The 24,523-nt window shown below is 38.1% G+C and overlaps 1 long non-coding RNA gene across 1 annotated transcript; it reads right to left on the reverse strand.

The window, feature by feature from the left end:
• Positions 1 to 14,350: 14,350 nt before the first annotated feature.
• LOC148316885 (uncharacterized) lies at positions 14,351 to 15,297 on the reverse strand. Its single transcript, XR_015840100.1, has 5 exons — positions 15,224 to 15,297; positions 14,954 to 15,152; positions 14,786 to 14,854; positions 14,606 to 14,649; positions 14,351 to 14,532 (listed from the first exon to the last, which is right to left on the reverse strand). It is a non-coding gene; the product is annotated as an uncharacterized LOC148316885 (long non-coding RNA).
• Between the last annotated feature and the right edge of the window lie 9,226 nt (positions 15,298 to 24,523).

Genomic DNA, 24,523 nt, shown 5'->3' on the forward strand with positions numbered 1-24,523 from the left:
TACGGAAGGACATTAAGTTCAGTCAGATCTTCCAATTACTTTAACTTTATCAGTAAATCCGGACAATGAAATGAAACATCTGGTGTTGTTGGCATGTGAGTCTTCTTTGGACAGTGCAAGTCGCAGGTGTTCTCATGATTCAGATAACAGATAAGACCTGTAAAAATCTTTTGTGTGTTTTTGCACCACACGTTTGAAGGGCCACTTGTTGCCGGGCAGAATTGACAGGGTTTGATCATTACTGCCACTGAGAAAAAAAAAACTAATAATACAATTACATACCGGTGACTCAGTGTTTCAAGACAATGAGTGCAAGTGTTGTTCAAATTGTGTCCTCCACCCATTTTACATCCCCCTGTGGTTTTATCCGTGATTATTTTAGCAGCAGGCTTCGGTTAAACCTAGACCTGGTCGCACAGCTGAAGAAAAAAAAAAAATACAAACAAAAACTAACCCCTGTGGAGAACGGAGGAAGTTGAGAAATTAAAAAGAAATTGCAGTGGCAGAGAGAAAATGGAGAAGAAATAAAATTACAATCAACTAACTAATATTCTGCAACTAAGATCTCCTTAGAGCTGCTCAACAAATGCATACTTTTCCAAAATACTCACCTACCATAAATGTAATCCCAGTTATTTTCCGCCACATTGTATGGATCATTAAGAATGGTGCTGTTAAACATTACAAATTACTCTCTTTGGATTGGCAAATTCCCTGTCGCATTTAAAGCAGCAATGGTGAGCAGTGCAGTTCTTCTGAAGAGCAATTTAGGTTGGAATAATTTTAACTGACCATTAATCACTTTGCAATTTTTAAGACAAACACGTTTTTACTCAACTCGGTGACTTTTTAGCAAATCCTAATAGTCTTGAAAAGTATCAGCCTGGTTTTAGGGTGAACCACACAGCACCAAGACTGCAACTTTGGTAGTTATAAATTAACAGTGTTTGTTCGGCTAGATGAGTCAACCCAGTGATTCGTTTAAAATGAACTAGAAACACCTGGTCAGTCTCTCTGTGATGTGCACAAATGGTTTGTCGCCTACTTCATGGACAAAACTTCTTTTGTACGCTTACTCTTCAAAAGCCTATAAAAATAATGTGATGTCCCACAGGGATCAATTTTAAGCACTCTACTGTTTAATTCGTACACGCGCTTCTGAGGTATCAAGTGAAATTCCTCTGTTTACTGATGAATACCGTATGTCAGTCAGACCAAAGCTGTGCCCCTCACTGATGGGACTAATGGTAATGCTAAGTTAGCATTAGCACTGTAAACAAGCTAGGTACTTTGAGATACAGTTTGGAGAATGAATGTGAATGTGCACCCTGATGTCACAAGTCCAGTTTGTGAAATCTGAGTTTGAGATCGTAGTGTCCAATCTTAATGTCCCAAGCTTTTAATAATTGGCCAGCCTTCTGATCACAAAGAAAAAATAAGTTCACAGAGTGTGTGGGAGAGGTCGAGTGTGTGTCTGTGCGTGAAAGACAAACTGCAGAGAGATTTGCATGTCATTTTTTGGGATTTTTGCTGCTGGTTTCCTGCAATAGGCTGAAAAGATTATTTATTGCCGCAGAGCGGCGTGCCTCACATACTCGTTTGGTACACGTTGTGATGTGGGAGTAATGCAGCTCCACTGAAAAGCAATTAAAACCATCCAGACGATTTAAAAAAAAACAATGTAACCGCACAGCCCACACAATTATTCCACGTTTAATTTCTGAGAAATGATATTCAGCTCTTTTATTTCGCAGGTTGAAGAGGGTTATTTTAGTGGGTTTTGAGTTTTATGGCGCTTTCTTAAAATAAGGCCAATAAAAATAAATCAAGTTCATCTATTCCACAGAAAACACACATTCCTCCGCATCTGTCATTCATTTCAAATCTCCTCTTGGGAAATCGTTTTCGGCTTGTCTTTCCAAGAGTTAGACACCTCCTACTCTTTAAACAACCAATTTATATTGTATTCTATAGATCTTTAGGCTTTGTTTAGAATTGTCTTGGATAAAGCTCAAGCTTTTCTTCAATAGGTCGAGCTATCCTCCCCCAACCACTCCAACTCAATATCTTCACATACAACTCTCGTCTTTAAATAATTTTTCGAACACGAGAGCACACACACATGACAAGGAAACAATCAGCATATAGTGCTGTCAAGCAATTAAATTTTTTAACTAATTAATCACAAAAGAATTCCATCATTAACTGCGATAATCACATTTTTTTAACTGCTATTTTTTAACTGTCAAGTCACCTGCCTACCAGTGACTCCATGGAAAATGTTCAAGCATTTTTCTTTGACATAGAGAAGAGAGGCACTAATAGTTTGAAGAAGTGTTGAAAAAAAAATCTTAATTGGAAATCACATCAACACATTGCTTCCCTCAAAGCTTGTCGAAGTTTACAACTCAGCTCCCCCGAAGAGTGCAGACAAAGACGACGTGCAGATGTAACAGTCCGCAGCCAAATACTGTACTTTTATATTTTACCCCTTTTCAGAAATAACAATGACTCTATTGATGGATCAAGGCAGACTGCCACACAATGTCAGTTTTATGTTGTTTGCTTAAAAGAAGTCTCCTCGCTATTGTTATCAAAGTATGTTTGGAACCATCTGGAAACGTTAGAGCTCCTCAAGATGGACAGAGAAGATCTCAGTGCGGAAACTACACACAACAAAAAAAAAAAACATTGAATTACAATATAATGTTCCTCAGCCATGAAATTCTGCTGATTTTCCGCATGAGGAATTCATAAAATCTAGTTATTGTGTTTCTTCCTGACCGAACTTAAAAGCCATTTAATGACTTGGCTGAGTCTGTTTGCAAATGAATCATGCCGTCAGCAAGGAGACAAGACGTGTTTACGAGGTTTTGTTTTGACGCGAGCTGACAGATTTAAAGTATACTGGTCACAGTTCAGTTTCAGACTCTGATTAACGCGAGACTATGAGTCACTAATAAACACACAACATTTTGTGTGTCAAGATAAATTACTATGATCCAAGGGGGAAAAAACAGCCAGACCGGCTTCTAGACTCTCCACTTTCTATTGTTTTATTCTTCTCAACCTTGTGAGAATCATTTTGTTCATACAATGCTTTTATCATATTTATTTAAAAATGTGTCCTAAATCAGACGCAGCAGGAGAACTATTGATTTGGCATTTCTTTGCTCATTTTGATTTATTTTCAAGTTATGATTTCTCGCTGGGCAGCACAATGGGCTATCGGTGAGCACACCGGCATCACAGTTTGATGAGATTCACGTTTTGAATCTGGAATCCAGCTTTTCCCATGTGGAGCATATGGGTATTCGTCACACGCTTGTGTTGTTTTCTCCTCTTCTATTCCAAAAAAAAAAATGAATGTTCGGTTTATTTAAGACTCAAAATTGTCCATTGGTATGAATATGAGTGAGTGGTTGATTCTTTACATGTCCCTTGCTGAATAATTAGATAGGATTAGCCTCCATCTCACCCACATGTCTCAGGAAGACGAGCAATGTATAAAAAAATTGAACATTTGAAGTCAGTATGATTTATTAAATGTCTTAAGTACACTGTAAAAAAATAATTCCTAAAGTCGATTCAGTCCTGACGTCCCGTGGTGTGCTACCATAAAAGAGCCACTCTGTGCTTGTAAAAATCAGCAAAGCTTTAAATCGTCTTGCTTGACAGGGGGGAAATGAATTCTATGGGGAAAAAAATAGCAAAATTTGTGTTACATCGCCCCCCAGTGGTACATCTCCTAACTTACACCAACATGGGGCAGCACGCTCATGATGACGTCAGTGGCCTGTAACGTAAATACGCACGCTATCTATCTATCTATCTATCTATCTGTGCATCCAATCTGTGCAGTCTACTAAAATTATAAACTTGTAAAACTGATGATGTTTATTGTTTTTCTGATGGCAAATTACAGATTTAAAGTAAGTTCACACAATTTAGTGTGTTCCAATACAATAGCCATATGAAAAGCCAGCAGATGCAAAAATGATTATGTCCCTTCTTCAGTAATACATTTTCAAAAAGATAAAAACTTGGTTTTAGTGTTTGCCCAACCTTCATTGAACCAAGTTATTGTAGTTTACATTAAAAACAATGAAGGCAAACAACCGAACAATGTCACAAAAGTGGATACACTAGTTTATTATGTAACTTGTGTTACCTATAGTGGAAAACTATTGAGTTGTGACTATGTTCTCTCTACAGTTCAGCATAATTTACTTTGAAATAATTCTGGTAATGCTAATTAAACAGCAGCAAACATGCATTTGTTAACCAATAAAGACGTCAGAATCTAGCATTGTAAACGACTTATCTGTTGTATAAAGTCACATTTGGTACAATACATCCACATTCAATCATTTAAAACTTTTATTTAGCTATAATTTATATTGAACTTTTAAGCGCAACACATTTTAGTAGTTTTTTTTTTTCCATTTTCCTATAAGTGGAGTGTTTATGTTGATGTTCAGACTGCATTATATTACCATGACTTATAATGTGAAATATAAAAATATATTTCTTTTTTTATGCTTACTTGGGCCTGCTGCACTAGAGTATTTTAATGTTCATCATTATCGTGGTACCTGAAGAGCTTTATTTGAAATGATGTGAAATGATTGAGAATCACTGCACTAGCGCAAATTAAATTGAATATTGTGGAGAATACCAGTCAAAATTATTGATTATAAGTCAAATGCAAGAAATAAGTTCACATCTAAAAATGAAATAAAAATTAATAATGCATAAAAACATGTCTTTCATTATATTTTCTATCACAAAACAAGCACAAGCAATTATATTCTATTACACACACACACACACACACACAAACACACAAACCCGGAGTAGATGTTGATATAAAGGGAGGAGTTCAGTGAACTGTAAGACAATAATGGGATCTCTGACAATATAATTAACTAATGAGGCTGATGGAAAGGACAGCACTCCATCACCAGACACCCACCACACTCCCCTTTCCCAAATTGTGGCCCCATCCTCCCCATTGTCGATGCATTGCTCTCCCATCTGCTGCTGTTTGCCTCCATTTTAGTCCTTCTGTGCGCCTTCATTATTTCATGGATCACTTACAGCCTCTGTGTTTTGTTTCCACACTCATTAGCTTCAATAAGTGGAGGTCAGACGCTTTCAGTTGGAAGTTAATGAATTGCCATACCAGCGCATTGATTATTTTTATTATTTCTTTAGTATATGACCTACATTTGCAGATTTAAAATTGAATGAATTTATTCGTAACCATTTGTAACGTTGTATTTTCTTTCTTTTGTAGCATGCAGGTATCAGATGTGCGCCCCGCCACTTATGGGTTAATAAAAAAATTCATATAAGGGCGATTTACTCACATAACACTCACATTTTTTTACGTTGATAATGCAGCGCTTACACAATACTGTTGCTGTAATTTGCAGTGGTGTACAATTGCAGAATCAAATATTTTTGACTTCTCACAAAGTTAGCTAGCCGAGCCATTTGTAGATAATGCAAAAAGAAAACAATCTAAATGTGTATGTAAAATACTTCTTTTAATTAAACAGCCTCATTTTAAAATTGTTGCACTTAGTTGTGTAGTTTGCAACACATAGTTTGCGTCTAGCCAAAACCTCATGAATCACATTTTGGTGAATTTGACATTTCTTATTTATTAAATCTATTCTACTCATTAGTCCCTACACTCGAGTGTTATTTTTACACATTATTTACCAATCTAAAGTGTCGAAATGGCTTGCTCTCTTTCACGATACAATGTTAATGATTGAACAAACTTGCCATTTCGGAAGTACTAAGGTTTGGCCCAAAGGCAGCGATAATTATAATTATTTCACCAACTACTTATTACAATAAAAGAGATCATGTATATGTAAACAGGTTATTTTATTAATATACAACTGTTTTGATTATTTACAATGAAACCAGTCATTTAATGAGATACGATTTTATGAGATACATGAATAAAAAATAAACAAATTCACTTGAACGCATTTTGGAGAAAAAAAAACAAAAATAAATAGCAATAAATATTTTATACACACACATATATATATATATATATATATATATATATATATATATATATAAATATATATATATACAATCCGATGTTTGCTCCTGCATGTTTTATACATTATTAATTGCCTTTGTCGAGTGAGCTGTGTGTGTTGCTGCCCAGTGTGAGCCTGACACCAGCTGGGCCATAAATCCTCCTGTGTGATGTGTGCGACTTGCAGCTTTTACCACCTGCCTGTTGTGATTACAACTTGCGCTCAGTGGGATGACACATTTGGCCTAAAAACAAGCCTGCTGTGACCGTGTGCATGTGCAAGTTTATACCCCTCGGCGTCTCAACTGAATCCTGATTAAATTTCACTTTGTCCATTTAACTTAAAAAAGGGTTAGACGTGGAATAATTCCTTATGGTCTCGCTCTTTTCCAGCTGAGTGCTAGTTAACGGTTAACCTGCGGTCATGTTTAATTTACCAGTTACCAATCTATTCCCCTAAAAGGTTCTGCAGTCAGGAGGTCACGAATGTATGACGCTGAAGTCGCCAGCGTGGCTGTGGCCCACAAAATGAACGACGCATACATTGTGTTTCACTGTCACAGGCATCAAGGCAGCCGCTGATTTATAGCCGAGCAGCAAAAAAAGATTCCCTTTGTGCGGCAGAATAAAAGCATGGAATGTTAAACACTCCACTGATCTGGAAGTGCGTTGTGCTTTAAATTATGAACGTGCAAATCACTATGTCATCCTGCAGCTGCCATTATATGCAATTATTTTAATGGCCGTGTTTAGCATATGTTAGAGCAAACACGCAGTTAGATTTGGAGAGCAGATCTCATTTCATTGTACTTCACTTTGATTATTGTTCCCACTTTCATTTTCTCCCCTGTCCAAATTGTTTGACCTCTCACCCCTCCCCTGAACACGTTCGAGCTATATTCTAACAGTAGGGGGCAGCATTATCAAGTGTAGCGAAGAGTAATATGTACGCAACTAAATGTATCCATGCATTCATACAATGGCAGTCAGCTATTATATTTTTACTCTTGTGTTTGATGATAATGAGGATGAATACCTTTTAAATTAATATTTTCTCTTTAAACTGGTTGAGTGATTTATGGGGCTGCATTGTGACTCAGTGCTTAGCACGCCTGCAAGTTCTGCCTCAGACTGTCTTGTGTCAATTTTGCATGTTTCCTCTGTGCTTGTGTGACTTTTCTCCGTGTACCCTGGCTTCCTTCCACATTCCAAAAACATGCATGTTATGTTCATCGAAAACTCTAAATCAGCGGTGTCCAAATCTTGTTCCCAGAGGACCACATAGAGAAAAATTGAAGGATCTAAGAGATATTTTGAATGTAATTTACTTTACTAAATACGATAAAACCAAACCATCAGTAATTGGCATATTCTTCATACGTTTTGAAATGTATGTGAACAAAATTTCATCATCCGTTTCTTCTTGCCTCCTTTGTCTCGTGTGCAGTAGAAACTCTGTCCTAATCTGCCTGTATGCTTACTACTTGGCCTTATTTGCTGCAGCAGTCGAGCACATATTGACTCCTTCTGTAGAGAAAAAAAAAATCAATAGGCAAGGGATAAAATAGACACTGAGTTTATGCCTACTGGTAACACCGTAAAACCGGGAAAGATTTATTACCACAGACAAGGATGTTGCTGTGTATGTGTTGGTTTGGCCGCAGGATTATGCAAAACATTCTTACCAAATTTTGTGAAGTGGTGGCCGTGGGCTGAAAAAGACCCTTTAGAATTTTGCTGCAGCGCAGCATTAATGTGTGAGAAAACAAGCATTTGCAGGAGGTAGGAATTAACTCTATACAACGTGGTACAAATCCAAATTACATACATCAATTATAGAGTGTAGTTTTAATCATAATTTCTTTGCTGGTTTGGTTGTGTGTGGATGTGGCCCTTAGCAAAATTTACCAAAAACAATCCTGCTGATTTCTACTGTGCTGAGAAAAGGCAGTTGGTGAAAATCCAAATATATTGATTTCTTTCTCTCTCGCAATCTCTTTTTTTCTTGTTATTATGATAAAGAAACAATTCATAAGCTGTAGCATTAGCCCTCATGAACTGGGAAGTAAGAAGCCAATGCTAAAAAATTTCTGTACAGACCCCCAAAATCAAAAATGTTGCCCTGTCATCTTTTGTCCTCCATAAACCAGGAAGTGAGCTGCTAGCTAATGGCTAGGCAAAGTGCAATTTCTGAGGTTCAGAGTTTGACACTGTGGCGGATTTTCTTTGGGATGAAATATATACCACGCCCATGGCCCAAATTAGGACAATGTGTGGATGGACAATTTGACTCATCGCAGAACCTTAAGAAGGCAAACACCAGAATGTAAATGATTTCGTCTCATCTTTGGTCCATGCCCAATAACCAGAACATAGCCTGATAGCCAGAATGTCTTCTCTATTGTTAAAGGAATTTCTATTCTCTTTTTTTTTTTTCAAATCCCAACAGATTCATCCCCCTCCTCTCAGAATGCAAACGCCAAATAATGTAACATTGTCATCTTGTGTGACTCTCAGAACTAGCCTGTTATTAATTATGCACACCAGACGACCAAAGACAAAAAAAATAATTGAGTGGGCCACAGTTTGTCTTTTTTTCGGTCACAGTGGAAACCTCATATCAAAACTGTTCCGTCTAATGTGAAAAAGCACATACTAAAAATTGCGTAAACAAACAGAACTAATGAGCAGGTTTTTCACTTCACTTTCACGTCAATGTATGCATCCTGGAGAGTAAAACCAACACAGCCAGCCAGATGACAGACACAGGAAGGCTCTGATAGGCCTCGTTGGAACTGGAAGACACGAGTCTCTCTCTCCTTTCCACACATGCCTTCCACCTCTCAGCACGCGCAGCCCTCGCTGTGAATATGCCGCCTTGGATTTATCTTTGGCTCCACGCCTGCTGGTGTCCATGCCGCGTTTAAGCCCTTTATCAGGTGTCCGCTGGGGGTTCGGTGTCACCCAAGTCGTGTTTGTTTCCGTTCACACCTTGCTTTTTAAAGTGCGGCAGTAGGCAAATGGAAGCGTCCGCAACACTTTTGAATAAGCACTGGAAAAAGTGTGAAGAATCGTTTGTCATTACACCGCATTGAACCAAATATGAATTCATTTCTCCCAAATGCTATCGTTCATTTCCTTTTTGTATATTAGAGACAAATTACTGCAGTATTCTTTATTCACATCGGATTATCCAATATTATTGTGCTACAATAATAATGGAAATATTGAATGTTTACAAGGCGGCACTGTGTCATTTGTGAGGAAATGAATTATCACCCTTTCTTTTTTTGGAACATGTTATATCAGTACTGTAGTGAAAAGAAGATAAGGATAAGTACTACAAAAATAGACGTCTTCAGAAATATACTACTTTTACGATGTTTTTCTGTCAAAATCTGACAAAAGATGGCTCCCGTCCAACAGAGTTTCCCGTAATTTCTCTGCAGCGCAGATTCTTATTCTGAGGCTAAATGCTAGTGTAGTTTAGTCAACAATGCACAAATACAACCTGTCTGCACAGTTAGGAAAGTCCCACGGCCGGCCGTGGGAATAAAGAACATAAAAGGATAAGTGAATGGGGGGTTGAAAAGCAATGTCTTGTCTACATTATTGCATTTAGCGGCTGATCAGTCGGCAGGAAAGGCGGCAGACAGTGTGGGAATGTCACGACAGAATTTAGAAACCATAGTCGTCTCACAGCTTCTTAATATGACACGAGAAGAAATGAAGTCGTGCCAAACCAGTCAATTGCTGGAAGAGTCTTTGGAGATGCTTGTTGGCCTGATTAGCAGCTACAAAGGAAGTTGCAGTTCTGAGGCGGAATTTTTGTTTTAACTCACAGTACTAAATACAAGTCGGTAAACTTGTATCCATCGATAACTAATATTACAATAAATACTGTATATATATTGGCGATTGTACAGATATGTAAGCCTATACATCTAAAAAAAATAAAATATAATTGCCCTTTGACCTACTCGTTATTATTTTGGCATGTGCAAAGAAACCCACAACTATTTACATTTTATTTACTGTAAATTACTTAATAGGTGGTCTGGGTTCACCATGAATGTTAGATGATAGTCCATGGACATTATTCTGAAGCTGTTCTTTTAAGATCACATTATTACATAACATGTGACCAACACTGTTCAATAAAGCATATTCGATAATATTTTCTTCGCTGTATTGTACAATATTGAGCATCTTACAGTTTGTTGGTGACAAACATGTTTGAAGTAAATTGCATATACATCATCTGAATTCGGATTGGGAATCTTGATCTTGGGTTGGAATTTTCTCCCTCCCTTTGATGTTTCTCCAAGGGTAACTATTTATACAGTACACTCACCACTTGTTGTCTGGAAAGTGCGAGCCTGTGTTGCTCTGTAGGCCCTCACTGTACACTCGCATGTAAACACAGTCGTGCTCAGAATGCTGCCCTCTTATCAACAGGAACCTAAAGTTCCTCCAGTGGAAATGTCTTTGTTCGCCTTCGACGGCCACACAATGAGCGCGACTCTCTGGAGTCGTCTGAAGGCAGAGCACCACAAGACTTTGCTCATTCCACACATAGCACAGTCAAGGCGCTGACCTTGGCGAGAAGCTATTAAGATTGTTTTCAATGGAACAAAAACACATACAGTCATTGTGGTACACAACATCTGTATTGCAAGAGTCTAAAAAAATATCTGGAATACGATTGTTTGGAGTGATAAATCCATGATAAGCTGTTATCGGAGTGATCGGAAGAGGAAAAAGTATGGGGAGGGAAAACAACAACTCCATCACTGCATACCACATCATGTGTCAAACATGTTGAAAGTAGTATCATTGCATGGGCAATTATGGATACTAGTAATGTGTATGTAATTAACTATGTTCGCTGATGGTCCGTCTCTCCTTTGGCTATTGGATATTAAAAATGTCTGTTTGATTTTCATTTTAGAATAGAAACACCAAATTTTCTATTTCATTTCGAAAATTAAAAAAGAATTTATTTTGGCATCCCTGAAGTTGTCACCGACAACGTTTCTCCGACTGACCAGGAGATGGCGAAAACGAGGCAACGGAAAAAGATGTAGTGTTGCGTCTTAAGAGCCAGGTTTGCGTAGTTTATGACATGGGATTCACTTTAAGTTTTGTGGCGTAAAATTGAAGCAACATTTACCACGGTAAGCCAAAGCAGTGACAATGACAGGTCACCGGGTGGCATTAGTGTGCAAAACACCGTTGAACGAGCAGAACAGACGAAGCTTGGCTTGGATTGGCAGGTGTGCAGGTTAATAGGAGACAGGTGTGTACGACAAGAATGTTCACGTGCAAGATGCCGACCGACCACGTAGCTTTTCCACAGCTAAGTGAGCACGCAAGCAAATATTTGTCATTTTTTGCAATTTATCACAATTTTGCTTGTTGCTGGATTTGCAGACTTGAGGGACGTAACAACGTTTGAAGTTTGAGCACAGCGTGTCCCAATTCGCTTCATTTTGTTTGATTGAGCACATTGTGCTGTGCGCTATGTTCCTTTTTTCATAATTTAAATGATTTTGGTTTGTTTGTTTTTAACACTAGTCAGCTCTTTTCCGTTGTCTTTTTTAAATTATCATTATAAATATAATAAAATATATATATAATAAAAATGACACACCCGACTACTTTGTATTTGTGAATTCAACTGTAATTTTATTTATTCCTAGTCTGTTTTAAGAAATTTACTGTCAAAATGTCAACCAATATGAGGAAGGCCTGTTGCAGTTGTTACTTTTTTTTAATTCATGTGCTGGGTTATTCAACAATGTGCAATATATTTGTTGAATGTTTGGGAAACCTTTCTACCTCTTGACGCCAGTTGTCACAAATTTACATTTAAACACTTTCCGCTCCAAAAATTGCAACTGTATTTCCGCACTGCTGGTTGATACGTTACCAACACATTCCTCTGAACCATTTTCACGCATTTGTTACTCTGAATTCTGGTCAGAGGGGACATGCAAGACCTAATTGGACGGCCAAGCCTGACTCACACCATAATGCCATTTTTGGACCGCATTTGAGGTAAGTTGTGGTAAAATGTTAAAAATGTATACAAATGTCTTATTGTATACTTGAGGTAGTAGTGATAAAAAAAAATTTAAGATACCTTGCGGTGTCGGTTTGATGGTAATTCACTTAAGTCGACCACAATGATGTGTTTCCGGTTGCAAATATGATGCTGTATCGAGATGGCTTTCAACACTCGCATGCATTTTCTTAAGAAACTGCAATCTACTCACTGTATTTTCCGGATTATAAGGCTCACCTGAATATAAACGGCATCAACTCTTTAAAAAAAGATATACAAGCCGCACCACACTATAACCCGTAGTTTTCTATGTTGAAAAAAATTGTTTACTGCATGTACAGAATGATTTTGTATCCGAATGCACATATAAACAGATTGTTAAAACAGTGCCTTTTAACGCGGCAAATATTTTGCTAATTAAAATAGAACAGACCCAAGAGGAAAATAAAAAAATAAATAAAGATTTGCCGTATTTTCTGAACTATAGAGCATCCCTACCAGTGAAAGAAAAATTCCCAAAAAAGCCGTACCGTGTATTAGCCGCATGGTTGAAAATCTAGGACAAAAGTAGCGGCTTATAGTCCGTAAAATACGGTAAAATCTACAATTATTACAAAAATAACATGGTGAGTTATAAACCTAATTTTCTGTTGATTGTTACTTAAACATTTACTTGCAAGCAGAAACATATTTTTAGTGATTGCAAATAAATGTCGGTGTCAAGGAGTAGGTTGCCCAACTCACTCACACTCATTCCTTTTTTTTTTTTTAAACACATAACCATGTACTAGTGCCTCTTCTCCAAATAGACATCCCCTTCATCCGGCATTTATATATAAATAAAATGGAAAAATAGCAGCACTTCCATGCAATGTGACCACTTTATTTCATTAGTGTCTACTTCGCCGGCCACTCTCGTTGGGCCTTTCGTCCCATTCATTGTCCACCTTCAAAACAAACAGTACATAACAGAAAAGGATAAAACAGGAAAAATTTAAATCTGCAATTCCCCATCACTGCAAATTGGAAGAATATCAAGGACTAAGACAATACTAACATGATTGGATCAGAAGACCACAAATATTAACGATGGATCCAAGCTGCAAAAAGATTAGGAAACGGTGCACAGACCTTGCACAGAGACGAAGGTACTTTGCTCTCACCAACACTAGCAAATCTAAGTATAAACCTTTGTGTTACAAAAAGAAAAATTCAAGCCGTTACGTATCTGTCAGTTGTGTGCCTGGGTGATAATGACACTGAAAGTCATTAACAAGGAAGGGGGGAAAGGAGGGGGTAGGGAGCAGTGACAGAACAGAAAAATAGAAACCATTTTAAAACAAACAACGTGACTCATCTTGGCCAAAGATCTTATCAAGGTTCAAGTCAACCACAGGCCCACTGATAGCCGATCGTGCTGGTGCGAGACGTCCCGCAGCGGCTGCATGTTGGTGATCTCAGACCGTTCGACGATCACTCTGCTGAATGTTTAAGATGGCACGAAGACTGCATCGACGACAGGAGTGGTACATGGCGAGTAGAGGTTAGCCACGACTCAGCCGCACAGGAAGGTGGCAAATAAAAAGCTCTGCTGTCCCGCCCATTAAGAAAAATAAAATAAATATGCATGTGTTTGGGCAACATTATAAAGCCCTACATTTAATTTATTGCCATGCTACTTTCATTACCCGACTTTCTTCAACTGGGTCAATTCATTTTTTTCCCATGTACTTACCCAGATCCAAGATGTTCTTGGTAGCACTCTTCCGGTGCCTTCACAACCCTGAAAAACAGAAAAATAATTGGTGCTGATATGACAGACTCCTTCCATCAAGCCTGCCTACACTGTCGCACATATCAGCTCTCCAACTGACATGGTCAAAAAACAAAAAGCTGCTCAGGGACCAGACAAGCCAACCAACTAGCTGACCATTGTCAACATCACTTGACAAAGAGCAAATCGACCACACCGACACGTGTCCAATTATCAGCTTGAAAAATACCATCCAGGACTGCCCTCATTCGCATCAGCTCTTTCTAGCCCGAAAACAACAACAACCTTGCCTAGCGACAGTCAACCGAGGCAAACCACAAAGCTCACAACTCTGCCCCCTCCTGTTGAACATTTACAGGCACCCTCGGAGAGATGACACTCATGTGCGCCGCTTGAGTCTTCATTTGTGGAACTGCTCCTTTTCCTCATCCAGCTTCATCCGAGTCATGCAACACCCCCAAAACATTAGTTGTGCCCGTTTCGTATCAATTTGCAATGTGTTTTATTACCTCTGCCCAGCCTTCAGACTCCTCTTCCACCCTACAAAACTGCTTTAGTGATTTTCTCGTATTTACATTGCTCTGGTTCTCTTCGGTGTACCCCATCCCAAGTAGCTTCTTCACACTGTAATTAGAAAAAAATAATAGAGTTCTGCATTTCTCACTTTTAATTTTCATATCTTTGTTCGTTTTCTTACCCTTGTCTGGTGGATCCTGGGGACTGTTGCCAATTCCACGCCACCTTGCAACATAACCATAATATAAAACAGGGGGTGCAGTAGAACAATTACAGGTTTGAAAACTAACCTAAAATGTACGATTTCAAACTGACAAAAACTAGCGCAGGACAATCTTTTCACCAAACACTACTTTCATACTTTTAGTCAATGGCCATGTGTTTTGTGACTTTTGTCCAGCCTTTCCTTTCATCCGGCTCCTCTTCCACTCTACAAAACAAGCAAAGAAATGTCATCTTTTGTGCATTTGTACTTACTACGCTGCTGGACTCCATTTAATGGGTCAAAAACATAGCAGGTAGACTCAACAGAAGTGGTTCTTCCTCATGACCCAGCACTGTCAAACAATGCAGAATTCTCGACAGCAACATCTTCAGGTACGCTTTTCTCAGATTTTGGCCCAGTGCGGAATCCACACAGCAAAATCTTCAGAATAATGTGGAGTGTCACCAATTTGATTGGAGCAATGATTTTGGTTTCCCTCGCTCGTCCTTTCATCCAGCTCAACCTGCAAAATAATATGCATAATGCGTAATTAGTTGGGTGCTGCTCACTTTAATGCGCATAAATAATTCTAACACTTGTCTGATGGTTTTTTGTCCCCCTCAGACCATCCCACTGTGCCGCCGCTGCCCTCCAACAACCTGCAAGCCATCAACTCAAGGAGGGGAGGAAAGAGAACGTCGACTGTAAACAAAATACAGTGGGCATGTAATATGATGATTTGTTTTTGGCTAAGTGGCCAAACTCAACATGTTGCAATACCAGGCTGTCGTTCAAAAAAATGGCAGATGACTTCTTGGCCTTATTTTTCGCCCTACATTTATTATAGTACTGTTCACCCGGATTACTTCACGCTCTGGCTTTCAATTGCCATCCTCACAAGAAAAACTGCTCTGGATCCAGACAAGCCACAACTACAGACAAGCAAGAACATTAGACTCCAACAGTCAGCCCTCTAAACACTTTCTACACCTTCCTCATTTCAAGCCAACCTTTGTAGCATAGCACACAATTGGCATCCATAGCCATAGTCAAACAAGGCTCGCCCCAGAACTCTGCACTCTCCCCACTCCTGTTCACAAGATCCACACATCACATTAACTTTTGTGCGCCACTTGATTCTTGACTAGATGCAGAATTGCTCCTTTTGCTCATCGCATTCGACGCATCTTCCAGCCTGCAAAACACACATGCACAAGTACTTTTGGGCTGGGAACTTCATTTGTACATTTCACCCTCACCCAATTTCTTGACCCAGACAGACAACTTCATAAAACTACCAAGAATTACACCCAAAAATATTACTTGCAATAAATTTGAAAGATGCTAAATTATGCAAGCAGGCATCCGTGTCAAAAAATATATACTTTTCCCATCTCAGGAATGTAGATTCTTTAATTGACGCACAAAAGTTACCACACCATAAACTACAAAAACAAGTTTATTTACGTTCTTGAACTTTCAGTGTGGACAGTAAGCATGTCACTTCAGCTCATTTGTGGAATTCACCAAAGAAGTTTTTGTTCAGGCAAAATGAACATGAAAAAAAAACACCTAAGACAAGAGTAGATGTTCCCATGTATTCATGTGTACAGTTCCATCCATCACACACAAGCGGGAACTTTACACAAACTTATTTTCACCTTGTCCAAGGTCTTCTTGCTCACTTTGTATTAAAGGATTCTGCAGTCATTTTCAGTTCTATAGAGAAACAAATGAACAGCAAATTCATAACATCATGTTATATATATATATATTTACAAAAATAAATTGTGGCAAAAGGAACAAAGAACACAAGGCGCTAGATCAAACTAAATGAAGTGAATTGTGACGCGCTCTGCTTAAACCTCAAATGCTGTTGCGCCCTTGAAGTGGGCAAATCTTGAAACAAGCAAAAATGTGAGAAATTGCACAAGCGTTTGCTTGTGCTCACTTAGCTCTGGAAAGGGCACGCGGTCAGGGCGCCATCTTGCCGCACCGGAGCACTGCACTTGAGGATTCGCATCGTGCTGACTTTATTTCTTTTCTCCTCGTCAACACTTTTTTTTCCCCGTCGTCCACACCTGTCTGCAATTGAGCCGCAGACTTGACCTCACGTCAGCCAATCGAAGACATTCTTCTTCGTCTGCTAGTTCAACGGCGTTTTACACACTAGCGTCGCCTAGTGGCCTGCTATGATGACTGCTTTGGCCTACCGTTGAAATTGTTGCTTCAATTTCACGCCACAAAAATCAAAGTGAATCACATGACTATCAAGACGCAACACTAACTCTTTTTCTGTCGCCACATTGTCGCCATCTCCTGGTCAGTCGGAGAAATGCAGTCGTTGACAACCAGGAAATCCCCACATAATAGACAAGCCGTTTTTGTGTCCCGTGTTGTATTAAATTTTAATTTCAGAAATAAGAAGTTGAAAATTAAACTATTATTAGACTTTACATCACTTATTTGAGAAAACAAACTGGAAAATTAGCATGGATTTTAATTTTGATGTTTCTACTTTAAAATGAAAATCAATTGTATCCAGTCGTTTTCCCATTCTTAATATCTGCTTCCAAACATAATATCCAATGACCCCAAACAACAGGATCCAGACTCTGGGCCGTCACTCACTGACTTTTCATCCAAGCATTTACAGCCTGGAAATTCTCACTGTCTGAATACCTGTGGACCTAACTGTATTATCAGCAATGAGACACGCAAACACAGACAACCAAAAGACTCACATGCAAACACAAAAGCATGGCTTTCCCGATAATGACTGGCCTCACAGCATCAGTCAGTCTGAGCTACATGGGGGATAAAATGCTGTTACAGCGGCCTTTATCGTGATGTCTTTAACCGTATTACATTCCCCCCTCTCAAGTCCAGATCCAATTTCCCGGTCAGACGACGCTGCTCTGTGACGAGGCTGCCTGCCTTAATGTCGTAAAAAGAAAGTGTTTTCAACTGTCTGACTCTTCAGCTGCTTCACTTTTCTAACCAGCTGGGAACAGGAACTTAGTTGGACAGTTGAGTTTAGGAGGGGGTTGCACTGGATTTAATCTTATCAAGCTTTGTTTATTTAGTGATTTTATGGGAAACGGTTTGGCAAGGTGTACTTGAAATATAACAATAATGGTGAATATAACAATGGGAAAAATGACACATTACAATCGGCAGCATCGTTGCAATACGGATTAGAACATGACTGCAGGCTACTTTACGTTGCATTATTTTCACCCATTAACTAAATATGAATATATATTAATATTGAACAATATTAACGAATAATGGGCCTTAGTGGCAGCTATGATAGATTGACTGGTCAAAGGTCTAGAATGGTGCTTTGTGGAGCTCCATGTGATAGATGTTGCTTGGAAACGGAGTACGGTGAGGATGAGATTAAAATGAAGGTAGCGAGAGCAATGGTTACAATTGATTTTACTGTCCTTATAGTGCACATGTGAAGTGAATTTCAACACTGCATTACATCCCTATGAAACATTTAAGCAAAACTACAATTCAGAGGCTTGTCATCATCGAAATTAACAGGATATGAGTCCAGCCACTGCTTTTATTACACCGCCATTCCATAATAAAATGAGGAAGTTATAAACTCATATTTGCTTTAGTTATACATTATATTTCCAGATCTACTACTGTATTTAAATAAACTGATAGAGACAAAATATTGGGTCCAATCAAGGCTGAGGCAAGAACAAGGCAGTTTTATTTATATCGCACATTTCACACACACACAACACAATTCAATGTGCCATGGGAAAAAAAATAACCTGAATTGAAAAGCATTTACAAATAGTACTTCACTTCTGTTGGCAGCTTATTCCATTTGAATGCCTCAAAACAGCTAAATGCTGCTTTGAAACCTAGGCTCCACTTAACTGACTCAAGTCTGTAGACCTCAGAGTCCTAAAGGCTTTACGTACAATTTGCATTTCTTTAATTCAGGACAAGTGGCAACATTTTACGATGTATTCTACAGTTGGCTGGGAGCCAGTGTAAAGCCTTTCCGAGTGGAGTAACACAGTATGTTGTGATCTTTTAGTTCTGGTCTAAATGAGCCGTTGAGTTGTTTGATGCAGTCAGAAAACCATGACAACAATTAAGTCTTCTGGTGATAGAAGCATGGATAAGCTTCTCCTAGTCTGCTTGGAGAATGCAACCCTTGTGACTGGATATGTTTTTTTTTCAAGATGGTACAAGACTGTTTTTGTGATAGATTTGATACAACTGCTGAAAGTCAGGTCCGAGAGTCTATCAGCACCCGAAGATTTCAGACTTGGTCCTTATTATTTTTTAGAGACAGTGACGCCCAGTGTTTAGTAATAACATTTTTCAGAAATCTAAATTCATAAATATAAATTTGATATAGACAGTGTGAACTAAAGACAAATTCTTGAGAATTTGCCTTTCAATGTGATACATCTGACCCAAAAATGACAAATGCTATCAATCACCGTAATGGTGCTCTATCTTGGTATTTTTCCACTATCCCCTCCCTTCATTTTGTTGTAATTTGAATTGAGAGTGCACGGATGACGTTGACCCCCATCACTTTTGGAAGGTCAATCCTGTCAAGTGTCAAGTTGGACCAATTGATTAAAGGATCAAATGGGATTCTGATTTATTGGTCCGTCCCTGCTCTGTATCACCATTGTATTTTAAATAGATGACAGTCGCATATATTTGGTACTTGATGTGAAATGTTTTGTTGGTTTGCATTGAATTTTTATGTCCTATAATTTGGTAGGATTTTGTATCCAGTTTCATATCCAGCTGATTGCTGTTTAATTAGTAGATGCACATGAAATTTATTTTAATTGCATTCTCCATTTCTATTCTTTTTTTTTTTGGTTTTGGACTGCAGCTATTAAACGTACTATAAGGTGAATATTATATCTTTAATAGTACTTTAAGTAGTCTATGTTGATATATCCGGCCGGAAATTATAATTGGATTGCTTGAAATGAATAGGCCAAAGAGAAAAGATTTGACTTTGAGGCTCACTGGCTTTTTGTATTATGTGGCAAACCACTATAAATACAAATGCGGCAATTAAAAAAAAAAAAATCACACCAGGCAATCCCTAATTCTTATGCTCTTGTGACAGCATTAACCTGAAATTGAGGGTAAAAGTGTTTCCTGAGGCGATAACTTTTTTCCCCACCCTTTTGTGCAATACAGTCTCAGTAAGTCAGCAAAGCGGCATTAAGCATTAGTGTGGCTTATTTGGCGATTAAGTCAAACATATTGTAATTGCTCACATAGCACAACATTTTTCTGTGACATGCCCCAACCAACGCAGGAATGTGTGAGGTTGCAAAATCATTCCTCTTTTATATCATAATTCACAATGAATGCAGTGAGTCAATTTAATTCCTTTGACGCAAGTGTGAGGTGAGTGTGGGTGTCTGTTTTCAGAACGTAGGCATGACAGATGTTTACGTAAAGGTATTTATTTATTAGAATAAATAAAGCTACAGATATATTTACGATGACATTTGTTGTTCTTTTGAAAACATAAACATGTAAATTAGTGCTGTCAAGCGATTACATTTTTTTTAACCAATTAATCGCAAAATATTGGTATTAATCACATTATTTCCTACTACTAACAAAATAAAAAAAAACTAATTAACAGCAGAGGCATTTTGACAACATTATGAACGTTTTTGTTTGCTGTTCATTTGTGAATATTTCCACAAACGGTACCACGTGCAGCAACTTCCGGTACCAATAGCAGTGTGCTTGTGTCTTAAGAAATGTGATATTAACTATGCAAATGTTACCAATTTCACAGGATTATTGGTGGATATCACGTGTCTGTGAATTCATGAGATTAATGTTATTATTTATCCTATGTTGGCATTTGTTTGCTAATCTGTGTTAAATAACTTTCTCCCCGCCACATCGGACCTGATGTATATTTTGGGATTCATAACAGGGAGTCATGTTTGGTTTTATTTCAGTGTTTACTTTAATTCCGGTCAAAATGGAGATAACATTTTCTTTTAGCTTGAATTTTTGTTGTAATTTTTAAGGGAAAGGAATATTTTCAAAATTACAGTATTATCGTGTGTAACCTGATGAACGTCAATAAATTAACTTTTGGCTCATTGAAATCTTGATTTGTGGCTGTTTATGATATGTATTTGAGTAGGCTAACCCTGTGCTGCACTATTTAGCAACACAGAAAACAGTACTGGGTGATGAATAGGCTGAGAATATCTCAGATATTTCTTAAATTCTTACAGTATGTCTTGGAGACAACTTGTCTCCTTTAAACTCCTGACAGTATTTTACACACTGTAATGTCAGTCAAGCTCAGGAGGCGCAAATTGACCTTGCACGTATCACTGTACAGGGGATTGGGTTGCACTGCACACTGACATTTGAGCAGGCACAAACAGACATGCACAGTTTGCGTAGCAACAAACATTGTAAGGAGTCATGGATGCATCTAAATGTTGGTCAGTTGAATAATAAATAGAGTGAATTTGGGCAGGGGGGAAAAAAAAACAGAGCATTTCATGTGTGAATATATTCACATACGCTTCCTTGTGTGTGGACGTGGACTGCGGTGGAGAGTGGTTGCAAATTCACAGTTTGTTTGACCTATGCCCTTTCTGCTGTCAGTTGCAACAAAATCCAACGTCACCGCCTCTCATGGAAAGATATTAGTACTTAGCTAATTTCTTGGGATTTAAAGAGAATGCATCGGAATTTACAGAATACATTTTGTATTTGCAATAATTGCTGGTTAGTGTAACTAAAAGGGGGGACCAGACTAACCATCACTTTTAACAAATTTTCATTCATTCATTTTCTTTAGCATTTACTATCATTAGGATAATCAATATTATACTGCACATATGCAAACAGTTGATTTCCTTAGTATTGATTCATATACCATCATGAATACATGTACAATACCTCGAGGGTCTTCAAGTCCGGTCCTGTGAACCACGAGGCAGCCTGTTTTACATGTTAACCTTTTAACACACCTCATTCAAATGATCAGGATCTTTATCAGGCTTGTGCAAAGCTTGCTGATGAGCTGATTACGCCATGGCTAATTAGAGATTAATGCACGATTGGATGAAGATTTATGAAATCATGTGAAAAAGCTATAAAAAACTATTATGATGAGAGTTGAAAAGTATCTTAATTTCAATCCAGTTTCGATGGAACACATTTTTAATGACATGAGTAAACGGCAAGTATCGCGCGTCGACTATGCCGACATAGTACAACTAACACGTAAAGTTTAATTAACTCAGTAGCATACAGTGATCACTAAAGTCATTTTTGACTGTTATAACAGCAATAAAAAACAATGAGCTGGCTAAAAAAATATATATAACACATCAAGCCCGCCGGCGGAGGCCCCTCAAACAATGATCTCCACTGCATTAGCCATCGACCTCGTCACCCCAGCCAGCCGCACCACCATTTGTTAGCACCGGCTACTCCACCAGCGACGCCCGGACGATTTATCTACTTGAAATAAAAATCAACTGGGAATTCCATTTTTTTGTAAGATGGAACCTAGGAGCAGCAAGTATAACGAAAACAGCAAGGGCCCCAAAATGGAACCTTGTGGGACACCATATGACAAGGGGACAGAGCGGGACTCAGTGCAACCTAGGCGAACACAGAAGGCCCTGCCAGTCAGATAAGATCTAAACCACTCTAGCGTGCTACCACTGATGCCCACCTGGTGCTGTAAATGAGCCAGAAGAATATTGAAAACAAATTTGAATGCAAACAGTGTATATTGGCCACATCGATCACCAGCTTCGAGAGTATGCTCTTTGAAGTAGACCTGGCTGCTCCTGCGCTTTGCGCTATCTATAGATATAAAAAGTATTTATTTATATTAGGGCTGTCAAATTTAAAGCGTTAACCCAAGATAATTTTTTTAAAATTAACGCGATTAAATATTTCAACTCAGTTAACTCAGTTTTATTCTTTTCAAACATTAATTTGCATAACTTGGAAAGCCAAATTCCAAATTAGCTGTACATCTTTAGGACATGATCTCAGAACAAAACACCTTGCTTAAGTTACCACTGGGCCATGCAAACCAACACCACTGGAGTGTGGTGCTTACAACTAAATGTACTGTATACATTTTGAGAATTGTTTCTTAATAAAATCCTGTCAAGATGACTCAGTTTAGATTGTATTGAAGGATCACACACTTCATATTTGGTGATTTTACATTAATTACAATATATTATTTAAGTAAATACCTGTTAAAAGCCCCACAAAAAAATAGTAGTAGAAAAAATACGATTAATCGCAATTAATTACGGATTTTTTATGATTAATTAGTTAAAAAATTTAATCACTCAACAGCACTAATATATATATATATATATATATATATATATATATATATATATATATATATATATATATATATATATATATACAGATATATAAAGGCTGTCAAAATTAAAAGCGTTAACTTGTGATTAACCTTTAAAATAATTTACACAATAAAATATATATTTGTTAAATATTTTAACGCAGTTAACTCAATTTTATTTACTTAAAAAAATAACGTGCATATCTTGCAAAGCCAAATTCAAACACTGTACCATATTAGCTGTACATCTTTAACACATCATCTCAGGACTAAAACACCCCCTTAAGAAAAAAATCTGATTAGTCGCAATTAATTAGTTTAAAAAAATGTAATCGCTTGACAGCGCTAATATATATATGTAAAAATGTACGTCTATATGTGAATGTATGTATTTATGAATGACCAACTTGTGATTCACAGAGAACAAGGGTGGGACTAGAAGAGTCTTGACATCTTCCTACTCCCTTTGAACATATCAACTGTTTTGAATTTTGTATTGATTTACATGTTTTTTATATTTCTCTTTGATTTAGTTCCATCTTATGTGTTCAATAAATCAAATCAAATCAATATATTTCTTGTTTAACCAATAATTTTTAGATAAGACTAATGACGTGTGTTTTTTGCTTTGCAAAAACAAGTGTTTTGTTGTTATTGTAGCTCCGTGTAGTACTACAGCAAGCGCATAGAGAGTCCTTGGCTACTTCTCGAGCCTGGTGTCAGTTTACCGATGCAGTCCGGGATCGGTTTAGTGTATTGACGCACACAGGATGTACAGGAGTTAGGACTACTTTGTGCCAGGAAATGACAATAAATAAACATGATTTGATGTTTTTTGTGTTGATGTCGAGCAACTGAAGTTTTTACTGTGAAAGGAAAGTAAACTCCAACCACAATAATGCAGCCGCTGTTTGGACAGTTTCAATAAAAACTGAAAGGAAATGATTCAACATTTTTTTGGACATCAACATGCATACTGTTTCCCTTAACATTATCCTCTGTGTAAATCAATCTGATCATACAGACCAGGGGAGGTCCCATTAGCGGGGGGACCCATGGGAGGAAGGAGGGGAAAAATGCCCCAGCCCACCCTGCTCAGCCTCACAATATTACTCATGAAACATTCACATCTTCATGTGACCAGGAACATCACGCCAGCCTCCTCATTGGTGCATCCCGGATGAGCCCAGAACAGGAGATGAGGTTCTATTGGTGTACTGAGAGGGCTAGAGAGGCTGCTGAGCCATTTCGGATCGATTGATCCAGCCCAGTCAGCCCACACAGACGTGGGCAAGGATAAATACAACTTTTTTAAGCATACGGTATCAAATAACACAAATACAAATTATATATTGTAAATGGAGAGAAGACTGAAGTGAAGGTTGAAAGCACAGGTGTCAAACTTAATGCCTGGGGGCCAGATCAGGCCCTCCTCAAAACTGAGGCAAAGGCAGTAATCATGAGTACACAAGTGCCTTTGTACACCACAGCGACTTAGT

This window comes from Idiotropiscis lumnitzeri, chromosome 21 (assembly GCF_059441095.1).
Source record: "Idiotropiscis lumnitzeri isolate Australia: NSW breed Sydney's pygmy pipehorse chromosome 21, RoL_Ilum_1.0, whole genome shotgun sequence".
Classification (NCBI taxonomy): Eukaryota; Metazoa; Chordata; class Actinopteri; order Syngnathiformes; family Syngnathidae; genus Idiotropiscis; species Idiotropiscis lumnitzeri.